General features: G+C 41.3%; 1 protein-coding gene across 6 annotated transcripts in view; it reads left to right on the top strand.

The window, feature by feature from the left end:
- The window catches only part of ATP2B1 (ATPase plasma membrane Ca2+ transporting 1), a 66,936-nt gene that overhangs the window by 2,243 nt on the left and 38,746 nt on the right, over window positions 1–25,947 (top strand). The window lies entirely within an intron of this gene.

The raw sequence follows: 25,947 nt of genomic DNA, 5'->3' as shown, positions 1-25,947 counted from the left end.
GTGCTGAGGCTTTCTTCTCAAGGTCTGTTCAAAAGGAACTGGTGATAATACTTTATGCCTTGTCTTAAACCCTCATTCTGAGTATGCGTTTGCACTGGTGTCTGGCTTAACAGTGTTTGAGGGGTGACTAGCTAGGCGAATGTTCAAATCATGTCCCCTAACATGTCCCTTCTTGGAAGCGAAGTCCCAAGCCAAATGTACCTGAGAAACGTGTTTTGCATCATTAGCCATTGGCAATCTCGACTTGCTGAGGGGAGAAGTAGAGCGTGCCTTTGGAAAAACACCGCCTGTCCAAAAGCTGCTGCATCTTTAAAACGCTCGTGGGTCCTAATGAATTTGAGTCGAAATAGTGTATTTAGGTGCTTGAAAAGATCTTGGCTAGATAACTTGCCAACTCCTTGGTTCATCATGGTATTCAGAAGGTGGTAACCATAGCTATAGCCAGTGCCATTTTTTTTTTTCCTGTTTGTTGGAGCTTTTCAAGGATTTGTTCCAAACACCACAAATGGTGAATTCCAACAGAAGTAAACTTGTGTATCTTTAAACTATTGGCTCTTTTGGCAGGAATAGCTTCCAATGTACTAGGACTTTAATACTTACGGCATAATGAATGGAAACTCTCTCGGTGTCAGTGGAAAAAGTGGTCACTGAATTCACTGAGGAAAAAAACTCGTACATTTCAATGTGAAATTTTCAGTCTAGAACAGCATCATTGCGTCGTTTTGGTGTATTGCTGCTCTTTCTGTTCATTATGGTAACCCACCCAGGTTGGGTTATCTGAAGAAAAAGGAGATCCTGTGCTGTGTACAGACTCTTGCAGGTTTTCCCAGTCAATGTTGCTATCTTGGTGCTGAATTGCAACATTACCTCTTCAATTCATTCAAAGAAAAATGCTACTTATGATGTAGATAACTAAAATGATACAAGTCAGAACTAATTTTAAAGGGAATTGTGGCTGTACCCTGTGTATGCACACATAGAGTGACTCACTGTTGCATATTAAGCAGACGTGTTTGGGAACTTAAAGCAGAAAGCAAACTAGTGTCACATTAGCATTGGTTAAACTGTGTATTGGTTTCTTACAAAGTTGCATTACATACAGATAATGATACAAGCAAAGGATCCCCATTCGTGTAATGTACAATTGGCTAATAATCTGTGAGTGATCCTACCAATTAAAATGCTCTGCCGTCTAATGTTAGAATCTCATTTAGAAAGTGACTCTTTCATGGACCACAATATAGAGAACCTCCGTCAGCTGTTAAAATTGAGAACTCTAAACCATGTTGTGGAAGCTTAACAGGAAGCTGAGAGGTGTGTAAATGTCCTGCAGCTCACAGTTATGAAGGTCCAAGTAATTACCTTTTTTTTTTTCTTCTTACTGTTTAAGTTTATTCGGAGAAGAATAATATGATAAACTGGAGACAGTCATAAGATGAAGATATTAAGGAAGAAACGTAGGTTGGATCTGCTGAAGCCACCTGAAAAACAGATGCTTTGGAAGAATTAACTTGGCCAATATTTAAGATTTTAGAGCTGGGAACTCAATATTAACTGACAAAGTTCAAAATGGGCTTGGCAAAGCAATCAATAACATGCCATAGCAAGCGAGTCTCCCTTGACATAAGGGTGGACAAGATAACCTAAAGTATCTTCTAACTCAAATTTCTTCCATTAAGGTAGACTAAATATTAATGGCACCGAGCATTCTTTACCACTGAAATGTGACCTCAGTGATGTCTTTCAGTGTTTGAACTGTTTATTTTAATATATGTTCTCTTCTGTTTTTAAAGGGAAAATAACACTAGTGCAACAAGGATGCGTATTTTGCTCAGAGTTGAAGTCAGCTTTCAGTTAGCAAAATTTAATCTAATGCAGCATAATGAGCAGGCATGATTAGCCCAGGGCATTTAAATGTAAATATATTTTGAGAAATAAGGAAGACTACTTGAATCTATAGTGGATTTTGTTATAGAAATGCTTGCTTACTTTCCTCCGAAAGGATCAATGAAATTGCAATAATATTCTTAAATTTGTACTCTTTAGTATTCTCAACTTGTCTTAAAATGAATAATAATAATACTACTTGTTAAAAGCTGCTGTTCAGGAGATAATGATCTTTCCCTAGAGTATTTTAATTAAAAATTAGATAAAATCTAGGGGTTGCAGTATTGTGTCTAAAAAGCTAAGACTAGCTCTGCCTACTGGCTTGCTATAGTGTGTGCAACAGTCTCAAGTAGTTGGGTTTTTTTTATGCAAACCTGTTGGATCTTCTCTTGAAGGCATCATTTTTATTAGTCTTTACAAAGTTAACTGCCCTGAAGAACAAGGAGGGCAGCGGACATGAGGTGATACTGTTGCCTGTTTGAAAAAGAAAAGTGAACCTCTGATGAGGTAGAGGATGGGTATTTCTCACAAGCATTAAGAATTACTAATCTAACTCAACGGCTTGTCTTTAGATTTGGATTTCTTCACTTTTAAATAACTCACTAATGTAAGTTTTCCCCTAGCTTTGGCTTCAAATAGTGGAAAAGACCATGTTCACTCATTGCACAGCACAGCGATAAAAAATAAGGAAGGAAGGATTTTTTGTTCGTGAAGCCCCCCAAATGTTTGTATCCACATGTAAAAACTAAAAATGTGTGCAGCATCTCTGAAACAGGGCAGTTGCATACAGAAGATGGAAGCAATGGTAATAAGCAGTATAGAAGGAGGATTTCTGGGCGGTACCATGTACAATGAAATCAACAGGCAAAAAATTAGAGTAACCCGTCATGGAACACTTGTATCTTTTCACACCGAATGTAATTTTAACACAAGTACACGGTATTGTCCAGTTTGTCTTTTATTTCTAAATTATCAGGCTTTCAAATACAGTTTATAAAAATGAGTTACTAGTTTTCATGACAGGTTTCACTTGACATGAACAGTAAATTTGAGGGATCTGCCTGTTCAGGCTATTCATATTCCAGTAAACATTATGAAAGTGATTTCTGCTGCCACTTATAAATCTTATTCTAACTGACAGATGACAGCAGGAGGTGTTATTAGTTTAATTTTGGTGAATTCAAAGTAGGCATGAGGCTTTCTCAGTTGGTATTTCAAAGGTTTGGTGGGAGAAGAAATGTAAAGAAAATGTAGGAGGCGTTAAAAAAAAAAAAAGCCAGAAATAGCTCTGAAAATAAATCCAAATTCTTTTTGCCCAGTAAGAGGTAAGATGTAACAGCACGTCACAAGACAGACAAAGAACATCTGCCCTGCCTTTGGAGGGGAATGGACTGAAGAAGAGGGTATGCCTTCCCCTTACTGCTGTTGGCAACCATACTGTGCAGTTAAGGAGTGCATGGGTACATCTTGTGGGTGTCGAGTTGATAAGCTTTCGTGCTGGCCACTACGTCTGGCTGGTTTTGCCACTTAAAACATGACCGGTGTCTCACACTAGGGATAGCATTGACTTATTGCTGGCTATTTTCTGATACTGCTTTGGAGAAGGAGAGAGCTAGGTCAGTTCCTGCTTGGCTTCCCACTTATGCAGACCACTGAAGTTAACCATGCCTCAGGGTTTTTTTTGTGTTGCTTACGAGCTGGATGCCGCCTTACTTCCCAGTGAGCACAGGAAACACCGTATTCTTAAAACACACTTCTGCAGAGCCTATCACTTGTAATCTGCTACCCTTACTTGTGCCCTTATATTCACAGAAAGATAAGGTGGCAGCAGGGAATACAACACTATTGGGTTCTGACCACTTGGTGTACAGTGTCTGGTCAACGAAGAGGAGGCCTGGGACATACCGAGCTCTGCATAGGGGATAGTGACAAACCCCATTTCAAGGCAGAAAAGATGATTCAGCCGCTCTTGCTTTAGGCAACTATCTAGCTTCCTGGGACTCAACCCAAGGTTCACGGTGCTGTGCTCTTTTTCTGCTTGTCTTACATCTTTATTGAAACTCAAACTTTGGTATTCATTTTAAGATTTTGAATCCAAGACGATCTTAATCACCTTTACAATACATGCCCCAGTGGAAGAAAAATCAAGTGCTCTTTTTGCTGGAGTGTTACAGATGTGCCCTCACGCAGAGATCACACAACCTTTTTTGCACTGGTTATTTGACAAGTGACTGGCGGCTTGTCCACATGGCTCTTTCAGGATTGCTTCTGTGTCTATGCAAATACAAGGATGTGTTGCTTGCAGTGTGTACTTTGGCTTCCTGCACTACTGGATTTCTAATGAAATGAAGACATCTTGGGTCTTACATGATAACAGATTTCTTTAAAAAACAAACAAAAAAAACCCCCCAAAAAACCACCTTCATCTGTGAATCAGATCAGAATATCTATCTGGATTTAAAACAAATCAAAAACAACTGATAGCTCTGTATAGGGAAAGGAGGAAGAAGAGACATTAGCTGTGTTTGATGGAGTTTTTCCACCATAGAAAGAAATAGCCATAGTGCTACGCTCTTGGTTGAAATAAGGAGCTTAGCCCCTAGCAGTAAAGAAGTCTTATAGCTACTGCAAACTTTTTTTAGGAATACTTATAGAGTACTATTATTAAGTGTTAAGACGCCACCATGACTCTCCAAAAGCTTGGAAAACACTTGGGTTTGTATGGTAGGTGTTCCAAGAGATGCGAGTCTTTTAAGTCCTGATCAAAAGACTTGCTAGTCACTTCTGTTAATGTAAGACGTTTGATTGCTTTTTCAATATTGCAAAGTTATGGCACACTTTTATCACGGCCTTCTGAAGCTACTGTGTGTTGATCAGCATAATCCAAGAGACTGCGAGGACAGTGAGACAGCCTCATTTGTACTTGCCTATTTGGCTTGTCACTGTGACTGGAAAGTTTCATGGGGTGGCTGAGGAGGCCTGATAGCTATTCTCCTTTCCACCCTGTCCTGGGCTGCTCAATACTACCCCCTCTTTTGTGCCATCTCTGCTCCTTTGACTCGCTGCCCCAGTCGATGATTTGCGTTACACAATCCTCGCGCACAGACCGGGCTCTGCAAGGCGAGAGGCGAGGCTTGCACGAGGGAGGCAGCGTGAGTCTTCGGATCAGCAGTGTGGGAACGTTCCTCCTTGCGCAGTCGTCATGTGAAACCGTTCCCTAGAGAGCATTAACCTTTTCATGTAGAAGAACTTGGAAGTTACTGTTCTGACAGTAGATCAGAAAGTAGTTTGAGTGCCAGCCTTCAACAAATTGAAAAGGTTATTTGGATCTATCCATAAAGATCTTTGCACTAAGTAAAATATTAAAGAATATTACAACACATTAGCTATATGCCTAGGTGGTTTCTGATACTGCAGTGGAGGAAATGAAAAACTGCTTGTCGTGTTGTGCGTCCAGACTTGCTTTCTGAGGTTTTTACTTAGATAAGACCGAGGAGATAGTAACAAGAAGTGGGTAGAAAAGATGACAGGTATGGTTAGCCCTTAAATTATCTGAGAAAGGGTGGTATTTTTGAACCTCTCCTGGCTATTTAGATATAGTAGAGGCAAAAGCAGGATCTTAATATGCATATTAAGCAGGAGTTTTTTCACTTCCATCTAGGTGCTACTGCTTTCACTGTTGATATTGCACTTTAAATTGCTTCACATCGCTTGCGTCTGCCAATTTGTCTTCACTCGGGAATGAAGCTGGTGCAAAACTTTGTGAAGCCTAAGGAATACAATCAATACTTAAATTAGAGCAGTGTCTAGCAGCCTTACTCCGGTGAGACTGCGTGAAACATGAAATGATTTAAACTGGCTGGCAGTATCTGTGCCAGACAAAATCAGCTTTCAAATATACATCGTTGAGCAGCTGGAGACTGACAGTTGAGGAGGGCAGGGAAGGTGCTCTACCCCTGCTAGCACAACTGCTTTACTTCTGCTTTATTAACAGCTCAAATCTCTTCAGCTTGTGTTCACCTACTTCAGCTCTGAAATCCATGTAGTTAACAGTGACAGTGATTTTCATGTTCTGCAACGAGCTTGCTTTGCAGAGTGAAATGTCTTAACATCTTCACAAAGTCTGATTTCAGTCGTGTGGTTTGGTAACAGGTGGATCTGGCTGTGGTGACTGCAGATCTAGGGGTTTGTTTCTAAACTGGAGCTGTATTTCTAAAGCGAGTTGAAGGGGATTTGGTAATAAAGCACTAAAATATCTAGGGTTTGAGAAAAGCATGGTCTTTTGCCTTTCGGATTTTTTTTTTTGCGTGTTTGTTGGTTTCTGTTAGTGGAGGTGCTTGTAGTGGAGCTGTCCTTCAGATGGAGACAGCTGCTCACGGTGCATACCAGGTTACAGGAACCTTTTGAAAGAGCTTTAGAATCAACACACACTTTAAAAAATGAAATGCCAGGATATAAAGCAGTGATACATACAAAGGATATCGTCTGCTTGTGAGTGAACAATTCACACGTGGCTTTCTTTTTCCCTTGTTGATCTTGTGTGTTGATCTTCCCTTTTTTCCCTTGTGCATTGCTGGGCACGGGACAGCAGCATCTCAAACTGCCTTACCAACCGCTCAGAAGAGGTTGTCTTGGTTATGCAAAGTCTGACACCCTGAAGCTGCGGTCTGAACTTACGCTACCTCAAAGCACAGGAAATCAGTTTACCAAGTGGAAAAATACAAGGGGTGGATACTTGAGGGGATTACTTTGTATTTTCTGGGAAGATACTGTAGTAGCGTTTTGGTAAGTGGACTACTCACTCCAAAACTGAAACGCTGAATTTGCATAGGCTCGAAGCTTTATGTTCTCATTCTGTTGTCAAATCTAAAGCTAGAGAAATTAATATGGAGAATAAAGCTATATATATAACCACAGGCAAAATGCTTTGAACTGGACAAAGTAAATACATGTTACTTTGAGGCAGTGATCATGAAACAGGCCTGTTTCAAGCTCCTGATGGGAGTTGCAAAGGCCTCTCCTGAGCATGACTGAGCCGGCACAGTACAAACACTACCGAAGGGCTTTCCTCTTCGCTGCGACAGTTGGCAGTAGGTGGAAATGGTGACGTGTGTCCGGTGCTGGATTGTGGTGGCAGGGCTGCCGGGTGGTCTAGATCCCTGGGGGTGAGTGTGAACAGGAAAGCTGGGGCCACCTGTTGCCTGTCCCCCTGTGGTGGGGCTGGAGCAGGAGGTCTGTAGGAAAGGTCCCTGCCACCCCGTGCACGAGGGAGCCCGAGTCAGCAGCAGGGTGCTCCTGTGCTGGCCAGGACTAGCCCACGCTGGGCTGTGTTAGCAAGACTGTGGCCAGTGGGTTATTGTCCTCCATCGTGCTCATGAGGCTGCATCCAAAACGGTGTCCTGTTTTGCACCTCTCCTGACAGAGACTGGCAGAGGGTCACTAAGCTGGTTAGGGGCCAGCCTGTGGCAAGAGGTTGAGTGAGGTGGCTTTGCTTAGCCTGGAAAGGAGAAGGCTAAGGAGGGACCCTGGTGATGGTCTTCAGTGGGGCCTCACAGAGGAGGTGCAGCCCGGCTCTTCTTTTGCCCAGGATAGACATGGGGGTGAGGAGAAGAGCTTCCACGATTGACTTGAGCTGATGAGGCCTGTGCTGTGCTGGAAGGGGACAGTCCCAGTCACCTGTGTGACCTTCAGGAGGAACTGCCGACATTGCCACTATCTTCGTCACCGGTTCTCATCTAGGTCTGTCCCCAACCTTGTGGTCAGGTGAGCGTTGGTGCTGGTGCAGACCAGGGCATAGGACTGCACCTTCTGGCAGTAGCGTAGGCTTGGATATTCCTAAACTAACTGTGAAACCACATCCTCCTTCTTGCACGTGCCTGCTCCGACGTGGTAATGCAGCCGCCTGATAAGCGAGTTCAGCCCAGCCGACTGTGCTTAACTTCAGCAGTGCCGTCCCGGCCACTTACATAAGCATCCTAAAAACTGAAACTGGTCACTGTGGGCTTCTTCTGCTGTTGAAGAGACACAAGCACATCTAGGATGAGTCATCGCCTGTTTTACATCAGGTCCCTTAGACATAGGTGTCACCTTTTGGTCAGTTGAATCTTGCATGTGATGGGAGGAATGTAAACTTTTAACCCGTGGAATGCAAAGAGGCTTCAAAACTTCAGATCGGACCTCCAGGTGGTGCCGGGAGAAGGGGATGGGGAAGAGCACAACTTCAGTGTTGGCTTCTAAAAAAGTTCTTGCATCTGCTGCACGCTCTCTGTTACTAATTACTGAAGTACTAAGTCTTGGGGACTGATTAATACTTGAATCATTAATTGTTCAGCAGTATACTAAATGTAAGGTCTTAGGCTTTTCAGGTTAAAAACTGTGATAACAACACACCTCTGTAGATCCTTAAAGGCAGCCGCAGTAATTTTAAAATGTAAAATTTTGTGGAATTTGTTGTACAAACTTATCCAAGAAGAAAAGTGCTCCAAACACACTCATGTTTCAAGGAGCTTTTCAGTGCTTTCCCCACCCTACCTATTCCATATAAATGGATCACATGTTTTAACTTGCTGATTAGAAGCCTAATGTCAGCCTTTCAAATGTAAAGGGTATTACAAACATAAATATATGTTATTAATAAGTTCCCATTCTTTTAGGACTAATACAGAAGCTTGAGGTGAAGTACATTCAGCTGTCAGTGAGATAACATTTTTTTAAACTAGAAAAGGGAGCACTTGAAAGGAACAAAAAGCTAAGAGACGAAATTATTAATAAAGATACTAAATTATTTGGGAGCTTAATGAGACTGTACTTGCAGGATGAATTAGATTTGTGGTATCGTACTCAACCAATGAATTGCTATGTGAATTTTTGGCATTTGCCTTGCTTATTCCACCTGTTTGTGACTTTGTAGTCATAAATTCAGTCATGTCTTTTGAAAAATGAACCTTTCCTGCAAGTATGGTTTCACATTTACTTGACTCAGGCAGGTTCAGTGTAGTTCTGTGCACTGTTTTGAGCTGGTACTGGTGTTGGATTATCTGTGTGGTGAGTCTGGTTAGGTAACCAGTCTGCCTGAAAACACCATTTTTCCTGTCTGGATCAGTTTCTTATGCATCTGCAGAAACTTCACTGTTGTCGCAAGAGACAGCAATTATTTGGGGAAGGGCAGAATGATCAGAGTGGTTGGGATGGATCCTGATACTTGGGCATCACAGTGTTTGTGATGGAAGAGGCAGGGCTTTTCCTGCCATGGTTGCCCTACATAAAGCGTACTGAGCAGCCTGGCCGGAGTCCTGGGAACCAGCCAGGTACAGCACGCAAAGAGGAAAAGGTGCTGGGGCCCTGAATTTTGAAAGAAAAACTGCGAGGTGGTCTTCACCCATGCTGGGGTGAAGCTATACAATATTTAACGGTAAGCTCTGTAAGACGGGAACCAGTTTGACCCACTTTGACTTACTCATTTAATGAATCCACTATGGGAAAATGAAGCTGGGAAGTGAACACCACTTTCCTGTAGGAAGTGGGGAGCAGTAGCAGCCATCTAACTTGCCGAAGGGTGGTTCTTCTATTTTCAAAACTTGAATCAAGCAAATGCTAAATTCCATAGCTACAGGCACATTCTTCTTCTTGGGTAAGTAGTAATCAAACTCTAATAATTCAAGCTGTCAAAGCTTTTTAAAGTTCAGGTGAAGTTTAAGAGGACTGAAATTTATCTTCTTTGGAGGGAGGAGAGTGTTTTGCAGCTCTGCTAGAGGAAATTTTGAGACTGAGGAGCTCATCACATTTGTGTGAGCTTTTCATATACAAACTTTTAAATAGTGAAAGTTAGAAATAGCCACTCAATAAAATAATTTGATAAATGCTTAAGATTGGCAAGAATAGTATTTTGTCTTAGCTTAGCCTTTTACCAACAACTTTATTTAAAAAAAAAAAAATCTTGTCAAAATTTTGCAGTGTAAACGAGCAAGGAGTGTCTGTTTGTGCAGTTTTTGCCAGGAAGGTATGTTGTCTCGTGTTGGCCTAAAGCTTAGTGTTTGCCTCCACGAGATGGCAAAAAGCTATCAATCTGTCTGCTTCAAGCCTGTTCCTCTTTCAGACTGTTTCCACAGCCTCCACTGTGTCAACGCTGTTCAGTCGTAATTGCCAACTCCAAAGCAGGCTGATCAATGGAAACGCTAAATAAAGCAGCAGAGCTTGTGCCTCAGAGGATGTGTAAAACCAGATTTGCCAGTAGGTGCGTGCCTCTGCGAACGCAGCAGAAGGCTTAGCTGTTTGTTACCTTCCCGTCCAACAGGGCGCCGTACCTTCCTGGCTCCTTTGCTCGTCAGTCGTCTTGAACTCTGAGTTTCTCAACTTTCTGAAATCCCCGTGAAACTGCTTTTTAAGAAATGAAAAACCAAAAGGGTTTAGCTTTTCTGAAATGGAGGAACAGCAGAATCCATAGGAATAAAAGCTGTTGACTAGCTTGAACTGTACCTATATAATGTTTGGGGTTTTTTTTTGATGTGTGAAACATCAGGCTTATGGTACTTGTTACTACTGTTAAAGTTGATCCTGCCATTTTTGTCAGATATGAGACTTTGAGACGTGACTGGTGGTTGGGGATCAGAAACAAAACACCAACTCTACTGGCCATCGAAATACATGTCTGTGAAAGCCTGAGGAAGTTCTTGGCATGCTTTAAACTAACTGCATTAGGTTTGCAGGTGCAGCTTTTTTAGGGCTTTCTTACAAGGTGAGTATCTTTTCCACAGCTGATAAGTAAAATGATGTCTGTACTCCCTCTGCTGGCTCTGCAAAAATAGCTTTCATGAGCTCAAATAGTCAAGTAGCACCTCTTACAAATATGCTTGTGTGAAATTCTGAGTTAAGAACAGTTTAATGAATGGAAGAGGGATTTTCCTGAAAAATGGGTCAACAAATAGTTACTGAAAGCTAATCAGGTGTCTCAGATGCTATCTCCTGCTATAATGGTAAACACTGGTGTTGTATATACCTTTGTAATTGTAGTCTGGTCTGTTTTTGTGTATCAACGATTGGATGGGGCTATCCAAATTAAGATACCAAATACTTGTACATCTAGTCATACATCTGAGCCCTATTTTTATAGGTATTGTGTGCTATCTGTACGTAAAGAGGTATGATATCTGAAATCCTCCCACAGGGGAAGAGAACTTATATCCTTCTGTAAATTACAGTGCTCTGTAGATTTAGTTGCTTATTCTGAGACTACTGGTTTCTTCCTATGCGAAGAGATAACGGATATAAAAATTCTCAGCCGGAACGGAAGAAGTTTAGGCCTTGAATGAGGTCTTGGTGAAGATAAGTGTTATGTCCATAATAAAAAAAATTGCTCTTGGAAGTCAACAGACATATTTACATGCCAATGCAGTTCATTCTGTTTTCTTGTTTTCTGATGCTGTTACTCTATTATACTACTATTCTAGTTATTTTTGCTTTCTGGAATTTAGGGATGGTTTAACAGTTTTGGAGGACTGAATTTAGGGATGGTTTAACAATTTCAGAGGACTGAGAGAATAACCTACCCTGCTATACTGGTCAGTAACTGGTCTGAAGCTGGATAAGTGGAATAACAAGCCAAACTGCCTTTTTAGCATTTGCTAGTTCAGGATATTTCTGAACAAGAACCCTTGAGCCTTCTGATGTGCAGAGCCTGGCTTCTGGTTGCTAAGTCTGAGGATGTCTTCTGGCTTGTCATGCCCTCAAGGTGCATCTCCTGGAAAGCGCAGTCTTTTGTCCAGATGTTTGCTTGTGTAATTCATGACTCAAATATTGTGGAATGGTAAGACTACTGTGCAAACCTGACTTAAGAATTCGGTGCAGCCAAACACTCTGTGGTTCTTCCTGTTAGATTTCTCTTTGGGTATACCTGTGGCTGTCTGCAGACGTCTTTAGGCATTGCTGTATTGAGAAGGGACTGCTTGGCTCTATAAAAGCAGGCAGTTGCCCGGGCGTTCACATGAAGGTGAGAACAAGTCTTCCTCTCACAGTGAGTGTGTTCCCCCTACCAAATACCCTGCTCTTCCCGTTTTTCCTTTTGGGCATGCTATTATGGATTAAGCTCTTGAGGTTTAGCCCTATGACTTGGATATCCCCCACTTATGATCAGAATTTAGAGATTTACTGCCATGCTCAGTAATTTTTGTTTTAACGTCCAAAGTGGTATTTTAATAATGTTCACGTTAGTTGACAAGTAAACCAAAACTTGCGGACCTGCATAATATAGGGCATAAATATTTAGCTTAGCAATGCCTGCCTTGAATCCTAATCTTGCCAAGCAAGAACAGCTGAGGATTCTCAGTGCATGGGGAAATGCTTCCATTTTCTAGGAAAGCCTAGTGTATTTTAGAAACCTCCAAGTTAAGGAGTCAGAGATTCCTAATCTTAAAATAGCTTAAGATAATAAAGTAGCTTAAAATAGCTTGGTTTAGGCTTTCTTTGAGCAATTTTGCTGTGAGGCAATTGTTTAAATACTTGAAAATATTTGCTCAGTGAAAAATACTTTTTGACAGCTAACGGCTTATTTTAAAAATAATTGCTCAACAAGTTAATATTTTGTGAGTAGCTACTTTCTGAATTTTAAGGAAAAAGCTGTCTTGAAAGCTGTTTAGTCTTAATTATGTGTATAAAGCATCATGCCTCAAACTAGATTATGGTTTTGACAGACAGCTGTTTAACTGCCTAAAATTGTTTGTTTCTTTACACTTAGTTTGAATCTGGATTCTGACCACTGATCACATTGCTGAGTTCCTTTAATGAGATAACTGCTCTAAACTGTGTTCAAATACTATAAAGTAAGATATTCCTTCCCCACCCCCCCCCCCCGAAAAAAAAAAAAAGAAAAGAAAAAAACAACCACTACCTCAATTTCATGCCATTTTGATTAGAGAGAAAGATTTCAGTAGGAATAGATACATATGCAAAAATCTGACTCCTGGTGCAGGAGTGTAGCACACCAAGAATCAACTTGCTATTAATAGTCTAGAAAAAGCTACTAGCTTCTGGTATCGACTCTACAATTGCAAAATACAAAACTACACATAAATGTTCAGTGTAAATGCATGTTTGTTCTGAAGGTGAACTGGAAGCACTGTTTATAAGCTGCACTGCTATACCTGTGAATGTTAAACATGTGAAGGATATTCAGGATTCTGTTGACATGAATTTGTGTCTGTTTTAAAGCATCCCTTTCCTCCAGAAAAGGAGGAAACAGAAAGCAATGTTGTGAAATATTGGAAGTAGACTCAAACTAAGAATTTAAGTAAACGTAGATTAGAGACCATGGTAAAACTTGGCTTTCAACCTGCATGACATGATGTAGTCTTGAATATGCATGTAACTTAAATGAGCCAAATTCATAACATAACTTTGAAATGAGGCGTATGGTTGTTTGTCAATGTGTAGGACTCCTCAGTAAGAAGTTTCAATTCTTCCTAACCAGTGTTTGCTAGCCTGCCTAGAGAGAACTTACAAAGTCTGAAACTTGTTATTGTGAAGGCTAGCAGACTTCATACTTGGACTGTTTTTTTCTAAATCTTGTCTACCTCAAGTAGGTGTTTGGAAATGCTACTGAAGTGTTCCTTAACTATAAAGGTTTTCAGATGGCTTCTTCTGTACTTCCCTTGACAAACTAATTAAAATAAGTCATTCTTAATAGGACTGAAATAATAATCAGGTTTTTGGAGAACAGTCCTAGCACAGCTGCTTCCTAGCAGTCTACTTTCTCTTGTCCGTTAGAAATGGAGACAGACTGCTATGTGTCCTTCAAGCTAAAAAGTCTATTGAAGGTGCTGAGAAACCAGGTGATGGTATCCTGGGAGAAAGACGAGGATACAGGAGGCTGCTTAGGAAACTTAGTGGAGCACTAGGAGGCAGAGAGGGGAGACTTCTATGCATCTTCCAAAATTACCTCTAGAAAGACTGAGTCACTAACTGTGGTACTTCTGGTAATTCATGTTGTCTTTTGTTTCACAGTGCTGTATCACTCTTGTTTCATCATACTCTGATGCTCTTCTCGGTCATTTCACTCCCTTTCCCTGAGTCTTGCTAACCTCAGGCTAGAGGAAGCGCTCAGCTTCTCTACTCTGCTTTACCTGTTTGCTGCAGTAAAGGAAACTTGTGAGCTGCAGGTGTTAAGATTAAAAATTTAATTAGCTTCTGACTTATCAGGGCTGGTCTGTAAGCCCCTACTTGGCTGTATGGGGAAAGAAACTCACACTGAGCTGAGGTGCGCTACAGTCAGATGTGTAATTGCAATGGCCCTTTGAGGAAATTCGTTGGAAACTATGAGCTGGACATACAAATCTTCGTTCTTAAAAGTTTGTGCCTTCAGCAATGGCCGGTTGGAATTAGTCTAATATGCACAAATTCAACAATTTAACAGGTTGCTTGAAGTTTGTCACTTGAGTGGAGGAGCTGGTACTGCCCTTCCCAATTCTCTTTCTTCAGGGATACTGTATGCTATTGCTAAAAACAACCTGATTGCAGAAGTTGCAGAACATTGCCATGCACCACTGTTAAACAAACAAACATTTGTGGGAAGTGGCTTTATGTAGAAGGAACAAAATAAGTCTGACTTAGCTGAGTCAGAATGACTATCTGTAGTCTTCATGGATGGGTAGACTCCTGGCCCTGAGGGTCAGCTGCAGCTGAAGTAATGGCAGTAGGCTCCCAATTCAGATGCTGTCTTTTGGAAGGAGGAATATTACCCTTACTGAACTAGCCACTAGGAATTACTGCTGAGAATTCAGAGCTGCCTTAGCAGGAGACCGACATCTCACTATGTATGCCCATGGTAGTTATGCTCTAGGCACCTGAGCGCCTGCTGGTTTACCGCATTATTTCTGATAGCCTTGTGCTTCGATTGGGCCGGGGAGTGAGGGGAGCAAATATCCATTCCTCAGCACTGAATAGGTCCAGCTGGTTGCTGTGAAGTTTTTCAAGGCATGGCCTTTCCCCACCTAGAGGAATAAGCATTGTGCCGGAGCTAAACAAACCTCCTAATTTGAATGCTTGCTGTTTAGACTGGAAGCACAGCCAGCTACAAATTGCATTAGGATCCACTGGTACTAGTGAAGTGTTAAGACCTTTGGTTTACGGGAAACCGGGGGAGGGATTTCCTTTACTGGGTAGAATAAAACTTTTAAATATTGTCATGGAGCATGGCTCCATTTGCATTCTTTTTCCCAGTCACTTTTTTCTAATGTATTAATCATGCAACCGATGTCTTTGTGCTCTCAGAAACATAAAGATTTATACGCAGTACAGATCTTCACACCTGAAGACTCTAGAAATGAAGCCACAATTGTTAATTGCACATAGCCAGTTTGTACAGCAATTATTAAATAGCCTACCAAAACTGAGAAGTGAATTAAGTTTACTAAATCTGCTTGAGCTGCCGTTTGATGGTCTGGTGAATTTGCTATTCAGTTCAAACGGTGCCTGGCCTTGGCAGTAAAGTGATGTATCATGCAATTTGTTTAGTGGCATGACAATTCACCTGAAATAACAGAAGGAAGATGAACCTTTCCTTGAATGGAGACTAATGTTATCTTAAAGGTGGCAGCAACATAGTTCCATGATGAAGTTGCTCCCAGCATTAGCACAATGTGTATCCCTTAAGTTAGTGTCCTGGTTTTGGCTGGGGTAGAGTTGATTTTCTTCCTAGTAGCTGGTATAGTGCTGTGTTTTGGATTTAATGTGAGAATAATGTTGTTAACACGCTGATGTTTTAGTTGGTGCTAAGTAGTGCTTACACTAGTGAAGAACTTCCCAGCTTCCCATGCTCTGCCGGGTGCACGAGAAGCTGGGAGGGAGGATAGCCAGGACAGCTGACCCAAACTGGCCAACGGGGTTTTCCAAACCACATGACGTCATGCTCAGTATATAAACTGGGGGGAGTTGGCCAGGATGTGGCAACCGCTGCTTGGGAACTGGCCGGGCATCGGTTGGGAGGTGGTGAGCAGTTGCACTGTGTGTCACTTATTTTGTGTATTCTTTTATCATTATTATTATTTTCCCTTCCTTTTCTATCCTATTAAACTGTCTTTACCTCAACCCACGAATTTTACCTCCCGACCCCCCCGATTGTCTCTCCCATCCCACTGGGGTGGGGGCAGTGAGTAAATGGCTGTGTGGTGTTTAGCTGCCTGCTGGGTTAAACCACAGAAGTCCTTTTTGGTGCCCAACATGGGGCACGAAGGATTGAGATAACGACATATCTGACCAAAGCGTGTTAAAACAAATTTGTTATAAGCACGCATTATATCAGTTTAGTAGTTGCTGGTCACAATGTTGATTTATTTGCTCTCAAAGTTGTTGGATTTGTTCTTAGAGTTGTGTTATGTAACACCTTACTTGCCATATATATGCTGTTTATCAGTATTTATGTGCTGTTTATCAACTCTGGCAGGTGGATTAAGCTTATCGCTTTGCTGTACTGTGTAACACTGGCTTATGTATGATACAATTATTGGTCGTGAGATCAATCTGGTATTTGTACTCAACATTGCCATCACCTCTGTACTTCAGGAGCCATCTATCAGAAATTATTATTAATTAACTTCTTACTTTTTCTCCTCAGAGAGCCAACCCATGGGAGAGACACCTTCCTCCATCTTCCCCTTCTCCTCCAGGCTAATTATAATAGCTTGAGAATTTTTGAATATCCTTGGGATGTTCAAACTAGCATGTTCCTATTGCTATGTCTCCTGAATGTGGTTCAGGTCTTGTTTAGGTTTAAACAGCTATTTAAGAATAACGTCCAGAGATCTACCTCGGCGACAGGCACTGCAGCTGAACCAGAGAACCAAGGCGTGCTGGTATCAGTCGCCCTTATACACAAGAGGAAATACACATGAAAATCAGCTCGTTTAGTAAGGGATGAAGATGAACGACGGCCATCATGAGAACAGGAGGAGGAAGAGGCAGAACCCGTAAATGAAATGGTAACCATCCGATCCTTATCCCTGAGTAAGCTGCGAGATATGCGAAAAGACTTCAGTCGTCGTCCAGGCGAGCACATTGTCACCTGGCTGCTCCGATGCTGGGATTACGGGGCCAGTAGCCTGGAATTAGAGGGTAGGGAAGCCATGCAGCTGGGATCCCTTTCCAGGGAAGGGGGCATTGACAAAGTGATAGGAAAAGGGGTACAAGCCCTCAGCCTACTGTCAGGCATGAAGGAAAGGTATCCCTTCAAGGAAGATATTATATGTCACTCAAGCAAGCGAACCACCATGAGAGAGGTATCCAGTACCTGAGGGAATCAGCCGTGCTGGAGGTGATTTTTGATGACATGAACAACGAGCAGTTACCCAAAGATCCAGATGAAGTCAAGTGCACCCGACCCATGTGGCAGAAGTTTGTACGGAGCGCACCAGCGTCACATGCAAACTCATTGGCAATAATGACCTGGAAAGATGGAGAGGAACAAACAGTGGATGAATTGGCTGGCCAACTCCGGCAATATGAAGAAAGTCTCTCTTCCTCCCTACGGGCCTGCGTTTCAGCAGTGGAAAAGCTGTCCGAAAAATTGTCCCGGGAGTTCCAGCAGCTCAAAGAAGATATGCCCTACTCCCCACCTGTATGGACCAGTATCTCAGCCATTAGAAGTAAGCGTCCCTCTGCTCAAGAGAGAGGATATAGTGGGTACACACCATGGGCCACGTGCTGTGTGGTTTTACCTGCGTAACCACGGAGAGGACGTGAGGCAGTGGGATGGAAAATCTACCTCGACCCTAGAGGCACGGATACATGAGTTGCAAAGAGCATGGCATTGAGTGGGTATACGACATCCCCTATCATGCACCAGCCTCCGGGAAAAATCGAAGGATACAATGGACTGCTAAAGACTACACTGAGAGCAATGGGTGGTGGGACATTCAAACATTGGGATACACATTTAGCAAAAGCCACCTGGTTAGTCAACACTAGGGGATCTTTCAACCGAGCTGGCTCTGCCCAATCAAAACCCTTACGTACTGTAGAGGGGGATAAAGTCCCTGTAGTGCACATAAAAAATATGCTGGGGAAGACAGTCTGGATTATTCCTGCCTTGGGCAAAGGCAAACCCATCCATGGGATTGCTTTTGCTCAAGTACCCGGGTGGGTGATGCAGGAGGATGGAGAAGTCTGATGTGTACCTCAAGAGGATTTGACTTTGGGTGAGAATAGCCAATGAATTAAATTGTATGATGTTAATTGCTACATAATACTGTATATCATCACTTCTATGGTGGCTATATATCATATCAACGGTATTACAGTAAGAATCACCTAGATTAATGAAGAATGAACTTTGATGAAACAGAGCCAAGTGCAGCAATGATGGAACTGGATAAGCGCAGCAATAATGGAACCAGAACTGGCTTCAGGATGCAACAATCCAACACCACACACCATCTCTCCTGCCCTGAAGGACTGTTATGACAGATGGAGCCCAAAGTCATGGACTAAATGAACTCAATGGACATTTTATAGGGATGGCCCGTAGACTAAGGGAATGATACCTGTGTGTATATATCAAAAGACAGGAAAAGTGGGGGTGATTAATTGGAACGTATTGGAAAATGTGAGATCTAGGCATGACGTAGATGGTATAGAATAAGGGATGGATACTGTCCTGGTTTTGGCTGGGATAGAGTTAATTTTCTTCCTAGTAGCTGGTGTAGTGCTGTGTTTTGATTTAGTATGAGAAGAATGTTGATAACACTAATGTTTTAATTGTTGCTAAGTAGTGCTTACACTAAGTCAAGGACTTTTCAGCTTCTCATGCCCTGCCAGCGAGAAGCTGGGAGGGGGCACAGCCAGGACAGCTGACCCAAACTGGCCAAAGGGGTATTCCATACCATATGATGTCATGCTCAGTATATAAACTGGGGGGAGTTTGCTGGGGAGTGGCAACTGCTGCTCAGGAACTGGCTGGGTATCAGTTGGCGGGTGGCAAGCAATTGCATTGTGCATTACTTGTTTTGTATATTTATTATTATTATTATTTTACCTTACTTTTCTGTCCTATTAAGCTGTCTTTATCTCAACCCACAAATTTTACTTCCCCCCCCCCCCCCCCCCCCCCCGATTGTCTCCCCAACCCACTGGGGGTGGGGGAGTGAGCAAACAGCTGTGTGGTGTTTAGCTGCCTGCCGGGTTAAACCACAACAGGGTGGCATATCCACATTGCCTTTATGATTTCTACAAATAAATCAGCTGTTCTGGCATCTTGTGGAAAAAACTTCTGAGGAATCTGTTGTGGTAACTTGTTCAGCCAGTAGAAACCTTGGTATTTAAATCTTTTGGCTTTATTTTGTGGCTGGGGGCGGGGAAATGCTTTTTGGATGACTGCTTTCTGCACCAGGCTGCTGCGAGTAGCCCGCTCCTAGACTGTACAGAAGTGAAATGCATGGCTACGATCACAGTCAGTGGGAATGTGGAGGCTTGGGAACATGCGTGGTGCTTTCTGGATCTCCTTGGATCCGGAGGGGCAGATCGCATTGCTGTCAAAAAAACTGTCTGCTCTTAAAATCGAGGAAGTGCAGGGAGAAGGCAAGAGTAGTGGAAAAAGGATTAGTAAGGGAAGGGGTGCTAAAACTGGTTGGAGTGCTGTGTGTCCCATGAGAGATGGACTTAGAGCAGGACCCAAAACGAAGTGCTGTCTCTCAGTGGCTGAGCTGCTGTGAAAGAAGAGTAAAAAGGCACATGAGAAGTTACTGTTCTGAGCCCTGGGTTGCCTGTGTGACTGTTGCGACAGCAGGCTTTCACATAGTTTATTAATTCATTAATGAAGTTGCCAATGAATGTAGGTGGCTTTTCCCAATACAAAAGGGTAAGGGTGGCAGGTATAAGTTGCGGTGTTGTTAGTGTCAAATAATGAAGCTACTTCAGGATTTTTGTGGGTGGAAGTCTTATGCCTCGACACTGTAGCACAGCCATACCTTTGGTCACCTGAGAATGTGACAGACTTGCTGCTGGCATTGTTAGACCTTACGAAGTGGTACGATGGGAATCTCAGCTTTGTGCACTGTTTTCTAGCAGTGCTTACATGCTCCCTGTCTATGTTAAAGAAACAAACTGCCAAGAGAAGAATTTACTGCCTTATATTGAATGGTGGACTAGGGATTGTCATGTAACTCGTACTGATCACCCAGCATTTAACTGAACATCATTCTATGGACAGGTACCCATAGCTATATTGCAGTAATGTTTAAATGTATGCAAAAAAAACCCAAACCAGCAACCAACCCTGCATAAATGAGAAAGTTCTTAAAAAGGAATAGCTAAAAGTGCAGGAGTAGCTAAAAGGCAGCATGAGAACTTAGCCTTTAAGTGGGTGTCAGACTTGAGAAAGACCAAAAGGTATAATCATGAGGAAGGACCAGTTTTGAAACTGGAGATGTGCCCAAAGGATAAAGCAGTATGTAGTCTTACTAAATGGTAAAATGTATCAGATGATACTATGAGGCTCAGTTTACTGAAGATACTTCTTATATTGTATTAGAAAGAGGAAGTCCACTAGAATGGATTAGTTAGCTAAGCTCTCAAAATTTATCAAAAAGAGCTAAAGGGATGCTCAGTATAGTCATAGTGGAGGAGTTTGCAAGAGATTCCACACCTATGTTTCTTGCAAAGCCATACAGTGGATTTTCAAATTCAAGTATCGAGGTTTAAAAAAAGAAACAAACAACAAAAAAACACCCAACAAAAAAACCTGCGTCTTCTTTTCCCACCACCAGCAGGAACAGCAAACGTGTGCAGTAATTCTGAAAGAGCTACTCAAGTGTAGACTAGTCATGATATTTGAATTAAAAAAACCTTGGCTCCTTAAGAATGGATGGCAAACATAATTGCAGTTTTTGAAAGGGGTTCTCTCAGAATGACTCTTTAGCAAGTTTACTTGGTGTATTTTCTGGCAGGCAGGGATTAATACAGCATGCATGGGAAGGTAGCATAGCTTTCAAGTTACATATTTTTCAAGAAGTAAGGCTTTTTTAAGGGTTTGAGGATAAGGATAAACTGTGTTCTTGTATTTCCAAAAGGCTTTTGAAAAATTTGAAGATGAAGGTTCTTAAACTGGCATGTTAGGGGACAAGAGAGAAGCTTCTTAAACTTTGGCCACAAGTGAACACGACGGATATCCTCTTAGCATCATAGTGTGTGCTCATTGAGATGGGTGACCAGAGCTGGGGTTTTTGTTTTATTTTTTTACGTTCCAAGCCATTGCTTGGCAGGGATGATTTGGAGGATCATATATGGATGATTTACCACATAAATATTACTATTTATATATTATGTGTTTACAGTTCAATGAGCATATAGAATATTTTGTAGTACTGTTTCTACAAAGCATTAAGCTAGTCCAAGGTAGCAAAAAAAACCCTTAAAACTTACCCTACTAAGCTAATTTTACTGCCCTAATAGAAAGGAGTCAGTCATATGCAGAGTGACTTTATGGAAGTAATTAGGCTTAATCTTATTAGGCATAAATATTTCCTAGTAGTTTTAAGACTAATTTTAAATTTATCTTGAGGTTTCCTGAATACAAAAAGAATCAGGTAGGGATGGACTTCTCCCCTTTGCCTGAAGGCTCGTAGCTCTAAAGAGCTTTTGGCACCTCTTTGATACCAGGAAGCATGGTTACAGTCAAAAGCATACCGTTCTGCTTCATATGAAATAATACTTTCTAGAAGAAAAAAGGGGGAGTGTTCAAATCAGGATGAGATGGTAAAAAGTCTGTTTCTGGCCGAAGTGTTACATGCAATTTAACTTGAACATGTTTTAATTGAAATGGGTGCAACATGTTTGTGAAACAAGGTTTCTGGTGTTAAGAACTCCTGAAGTTGACTTGGAGCTTCAGAACAAAGACATTTCCACTAGTGCTACTTAATGTCTAATGATGTGGGAAGGGAAGAAAATCATTGCTTAAACTGACTAAAGCAATTTCAATGGTATGCATGTATAGTATTGTGGGAATTGAAAGATGGAAGTAAAAATAGAGGTAACATCTGAAATGTGTGTTTAGCTCAAAAGGTATCAGAAGCAGGGTTAAGGAGAAGCAGCAAAAGTTAGAGGCTTTGTGAAAAAAGGCAAAAAGGTTTCTCAAGACAAGTAATATACCTGTAGGAATAACTGTTATGAGGAAGTCAGCTGCTGTTTTGCTCTGAGTCATAATTATTGTCAGAACTGACCAGCTGGATGCATTGCTTACAGGCACGCACTAAGCTTTAAATGCAACAAGTGACTGAAATCCAGGAATCCAATTCCAGCTCTGTTGGATGAAATTTGGTACCATCTCACTATCCCTTTACTTGAAAGTTGGCTGCATCTAATGATGTCATATGCCTCATTTAACACATATCTGACAGATTTTGTGACTGCGATGCACCTTGTAATTTGGGAATGCAAGCAAACTGTTGTAGTCTAATAATGCATGATTTTAACGAGTAGGATGTCATGCTACCGTGTCTTTTTGAAAAAGTTCAGCTTTTTGTATTGCAACTTTTGCCAATACTGTTTTGGTAAATATTGATGAGAAAAGTGTAGTAAGTTGTTCCTGAACTTATTAATGCAAATGTTTGCCAATGGATGACTTTACTGCACCCCCCCAAAAAAAAAATCTACTTATAGGGTTATACATAAAGTTATTAATATGGCAGACCTGTTAATAGAACTTACTTTACACCATAATTGTCCTGAATAAACAGGATAAAACCCTGAACTGTGCAGGATTAAGAGACTTTAAATCTTTAGTCATCTATTTAGGACCCAATGGATCTGAAGTGAAGGAAAAGATTGATGGGCATTAGGCAAACATTTTTTTCTTGCATTTTAAACATCAGTATGTGGAGCCTTGTGATATCCCAGGTTTGCCTTCAGCCACCAGCTGCCTTAGTCCAAATTTTGGCAGCTCCACTCGTCTCAAGTTATCTGAGGAAGCTGACGCACACAGTAAATGCATCTTAGGTACTGAACATGCTAGAAATAATGCCAAATGGGACAGAGTCATATCTAGAGGTTAAAACTTTTTTCTCTGGGATTATAGTCTTAACTTGGAATTACCTGGTATTGTAAACAGTCCTGTCAAATTTAGCCTTTTTGTTTTAGTTTGTGATGCCATTGCAGAGCAAAAAGTAGATGAGCCTAGTAAAAGAAAGTGCTGAAAAGGAAGCTTCAGCGCGGGTGGAGAAGGGAGAAGCTGTCTGAGCACTGGTCAGAGCTGTGGACTGTAGGAGACCCTTCAAGGCAGTGCTCTGTTAATGGATATCTGTAACTCCCACTTCCAGAAATGTAGTTAAAATCTCAGCTTTTCTGCATGGGTTTATGTCTTGAAGTGTTTGGCTTCTTGTGGACAACTCAGCACCGTGATTTGAAATAGGAGAGTATGAAAGCCTAGTATTTTAAATACATGGGACACATGACACTTTCTGTAATGATGATCGCATTGGTTTTATTCTCTAGGGCTTTCCAGTATGTCTCAAAGTCTGATGTCCTTGAAAATGTTCATAGTTTTGTTTGAAGCCCTACGTGTTGGATCAGTCTCTTCTATCTATTTAGTTCTTTCATATTCCAGTTAAAATACCTTAAATTCAGAAAGCTAAGGATTAATTTAAGCTTTTGATACAATAGTCTTCTACTCAGACTATTCTATACAGCACTTTCCAATCTTGTTTCTTAATCCAGCTGTCATTTCAGTCAGAGTTGACTTGCTTGGTGAGTGTGGAAAGGCCATGCTTGGGAACGGCGGAGCAGTACAGGCCTGCCTGGTTGGTTCCTGGCATGAGAGCATGTCTGATCGCTTGCCGGGCTCCTTGCAGAGGCTGTGGAGCGAGCTGCTTTGTAAGAGAAGATCACATTCTTCATGCTGTGCATAACCATTAAGTCAAAGGAAAGCTTCTCAGCTGCTTGATGTATATAGTAAACCGATCCAAATTTGTTGTAATTAGTTGCCTAATAACACACCTTCAAGACCGTTACAATTTTCCCTTGCTGCTACCAAAATAGGAAGGAAATGGTGCGGGAATCCTTTACATGAACATTGCTAACTTGTACTACTGAATTGACTTCAGACTACTGAAGTCCTAATTTGTTAGCCATCACTTCAATAAGAAATAATTTGGGGCCCTAAAGAAACTACCATTGGATGAAGCTGCTACTACAAAAGCGGCAATTGTGGTAGGCACCAGCAATCCTTTAGATTAAGCGTGGTAAATACCAGTGTTTACATCCACTGCAGAGTCTAGGAACAGCAGCCAGGTTTTATTTCAGTTAGGTGAGTACATCTGCCTCCCAAGAGATTAAGCTTCAGAATAAAGTTAAATTTCTCTTTGAAAACTCAGCAAAACTCGTGACCTTTGAATTTACTGTTTAGAACACGGGAGTTGTAATAAGGGAAACGTGTCGTTACAACACTGTCGGGCACATTTAAGGCTGAAGGTGATGTATTAGAAGCTTTCTGTGGCGGAGTGTCTTCCACAATTGTGCCCTCTCCCTCTTAACTGTTCAGTCTACTTGTAATTGTCTTTTCGTAAGCGAGGCTCTCTGAGATGCTTGCACTAAAACAACAACATGCCACTGAAATGATTTAACTCCTAGTTGTTTAAATAGGCACATTTAAACCTATGGGATAGGGATCTGTAAATGCATATTGTTCTGTATGAACTTTCTGTTTTATTAGCATTCATTTGTATTTCTTGTGAAACAGCTGGTGAGTTTCTGTAGCCTTTCAAGTAGGTATGAGGGTCTGTCTCTTAAAGTAAGAAAACTGACCCTCCACAGCAGAAGACCTCAGACTTTTTCAGTGTGATTTCCAGACCAGTTTCTCAGTTATTATTATAATGGAAAGTAATTGTATTCCCTTAAGGAAAAATGTCATGTGATGGCTTGAAGCTGTGGAACACACCCAGTGCTGTGGGTTTCAAACTAAAGTATGCAAAGGCATATTATACTTTTCAGTATCTTCAAAGCTGCTTTTTTTGAAACAGATTAAAATGGCATGACAAATGAAACGTGGGTGCAGTTTTTACCACTGCAACCTCTTGGTATGTAGATCTGTCTGGTCTTCATTGAACTAATTAGATTAAACAAAGGCTTTCCTGAGATAATCACTTTGCAAGCCTTTTCCTATATTACAGCAACCAGCTTTAGTGTGTTGTTGAAGGTCAAATGCTAATAACAACTAATGCTTAATATCTGAATGTGTAGTGTTCAAGCAGATGTATAAATTAAATTGAATGACACAGGATATATAATTGCTGGAGCTTTGACTCTTGAGGTGTGAGTTTGCGTAAGTGTTTTAAGATTTAATTTTCTTAATATTAAAATGCATTTCCAGTAGATTGGTGAAGCAAGTATTTAATACAAACTCAATAATAGAAAAGGCTTGGGTAGGGGTCTAAAGTATGCTAGGTCCTGTGCATCTGGCAAGAGCAATTATGCCACTCTTAAACTCTGTTCACATTTGATTGTCAGTGCATGGCCACTGCAAACTATCTCTTCAAGATAGCCTTACTTTTAATGAATGTAGAACAGAGATCATAGCTTTCTTCCCAATAGAGGAAATTGCTAAATACTAAATTACTAAATCCTTTTACTTATGAAGGACTGTTTCTGGAGTCCTTTTTGAAGCATGCTTAATGTTCAGGGCTGCCTCAATAGTAGCTGCTTTTTGGGGTGGTGATGGTGGGGATTAACATGGGTTTATATTTAAAGTTTTGTTACAGGAACACTTCAAGAAACAAGTTACAGCTTCTTCTAGCTTGGTCAACACAGTGTGTTCTGGTGGCACTAAACAGAGTTGTAATCTATAGTTTCTTCATGCTTTGGTAAACATCTCTACATGGTAGACTTCTGTTTAGAGCTTGTCCTTTTCCCAGTCCAACTACAGAGGCTTGTGAGGTTGTCAGACTTTTAACGCTGGTGAAATTATCTAGCCTTTGTTTCATGGATTATGGTTTTGAATTATTGGCTTTGTCTGGTAACAAAGCATACTTACTTAGCAATAAATACCAATTTGATTTGGGTAAGGAATTTAAGATGCAGTACTTCTCATAT

Source organism: Calonectris borealis, chromosome 1, assembly GCF_964195595.1.
Source record: "Calonectris borealis chromosome 1, bCalBor7.hap1.2, whole genome shotgun sequence".
Taxonomy (NCBI): Eukaryota; Metazoa; Chordata; class Aves; order Procellariiformes; family Procellariidae; genus Calonectris; species Calonectris borealis.
Note: the sequence above shows the minus strand (reverse complement) of the source record. Positions and strands in the feature narration are given on the sequence as shown.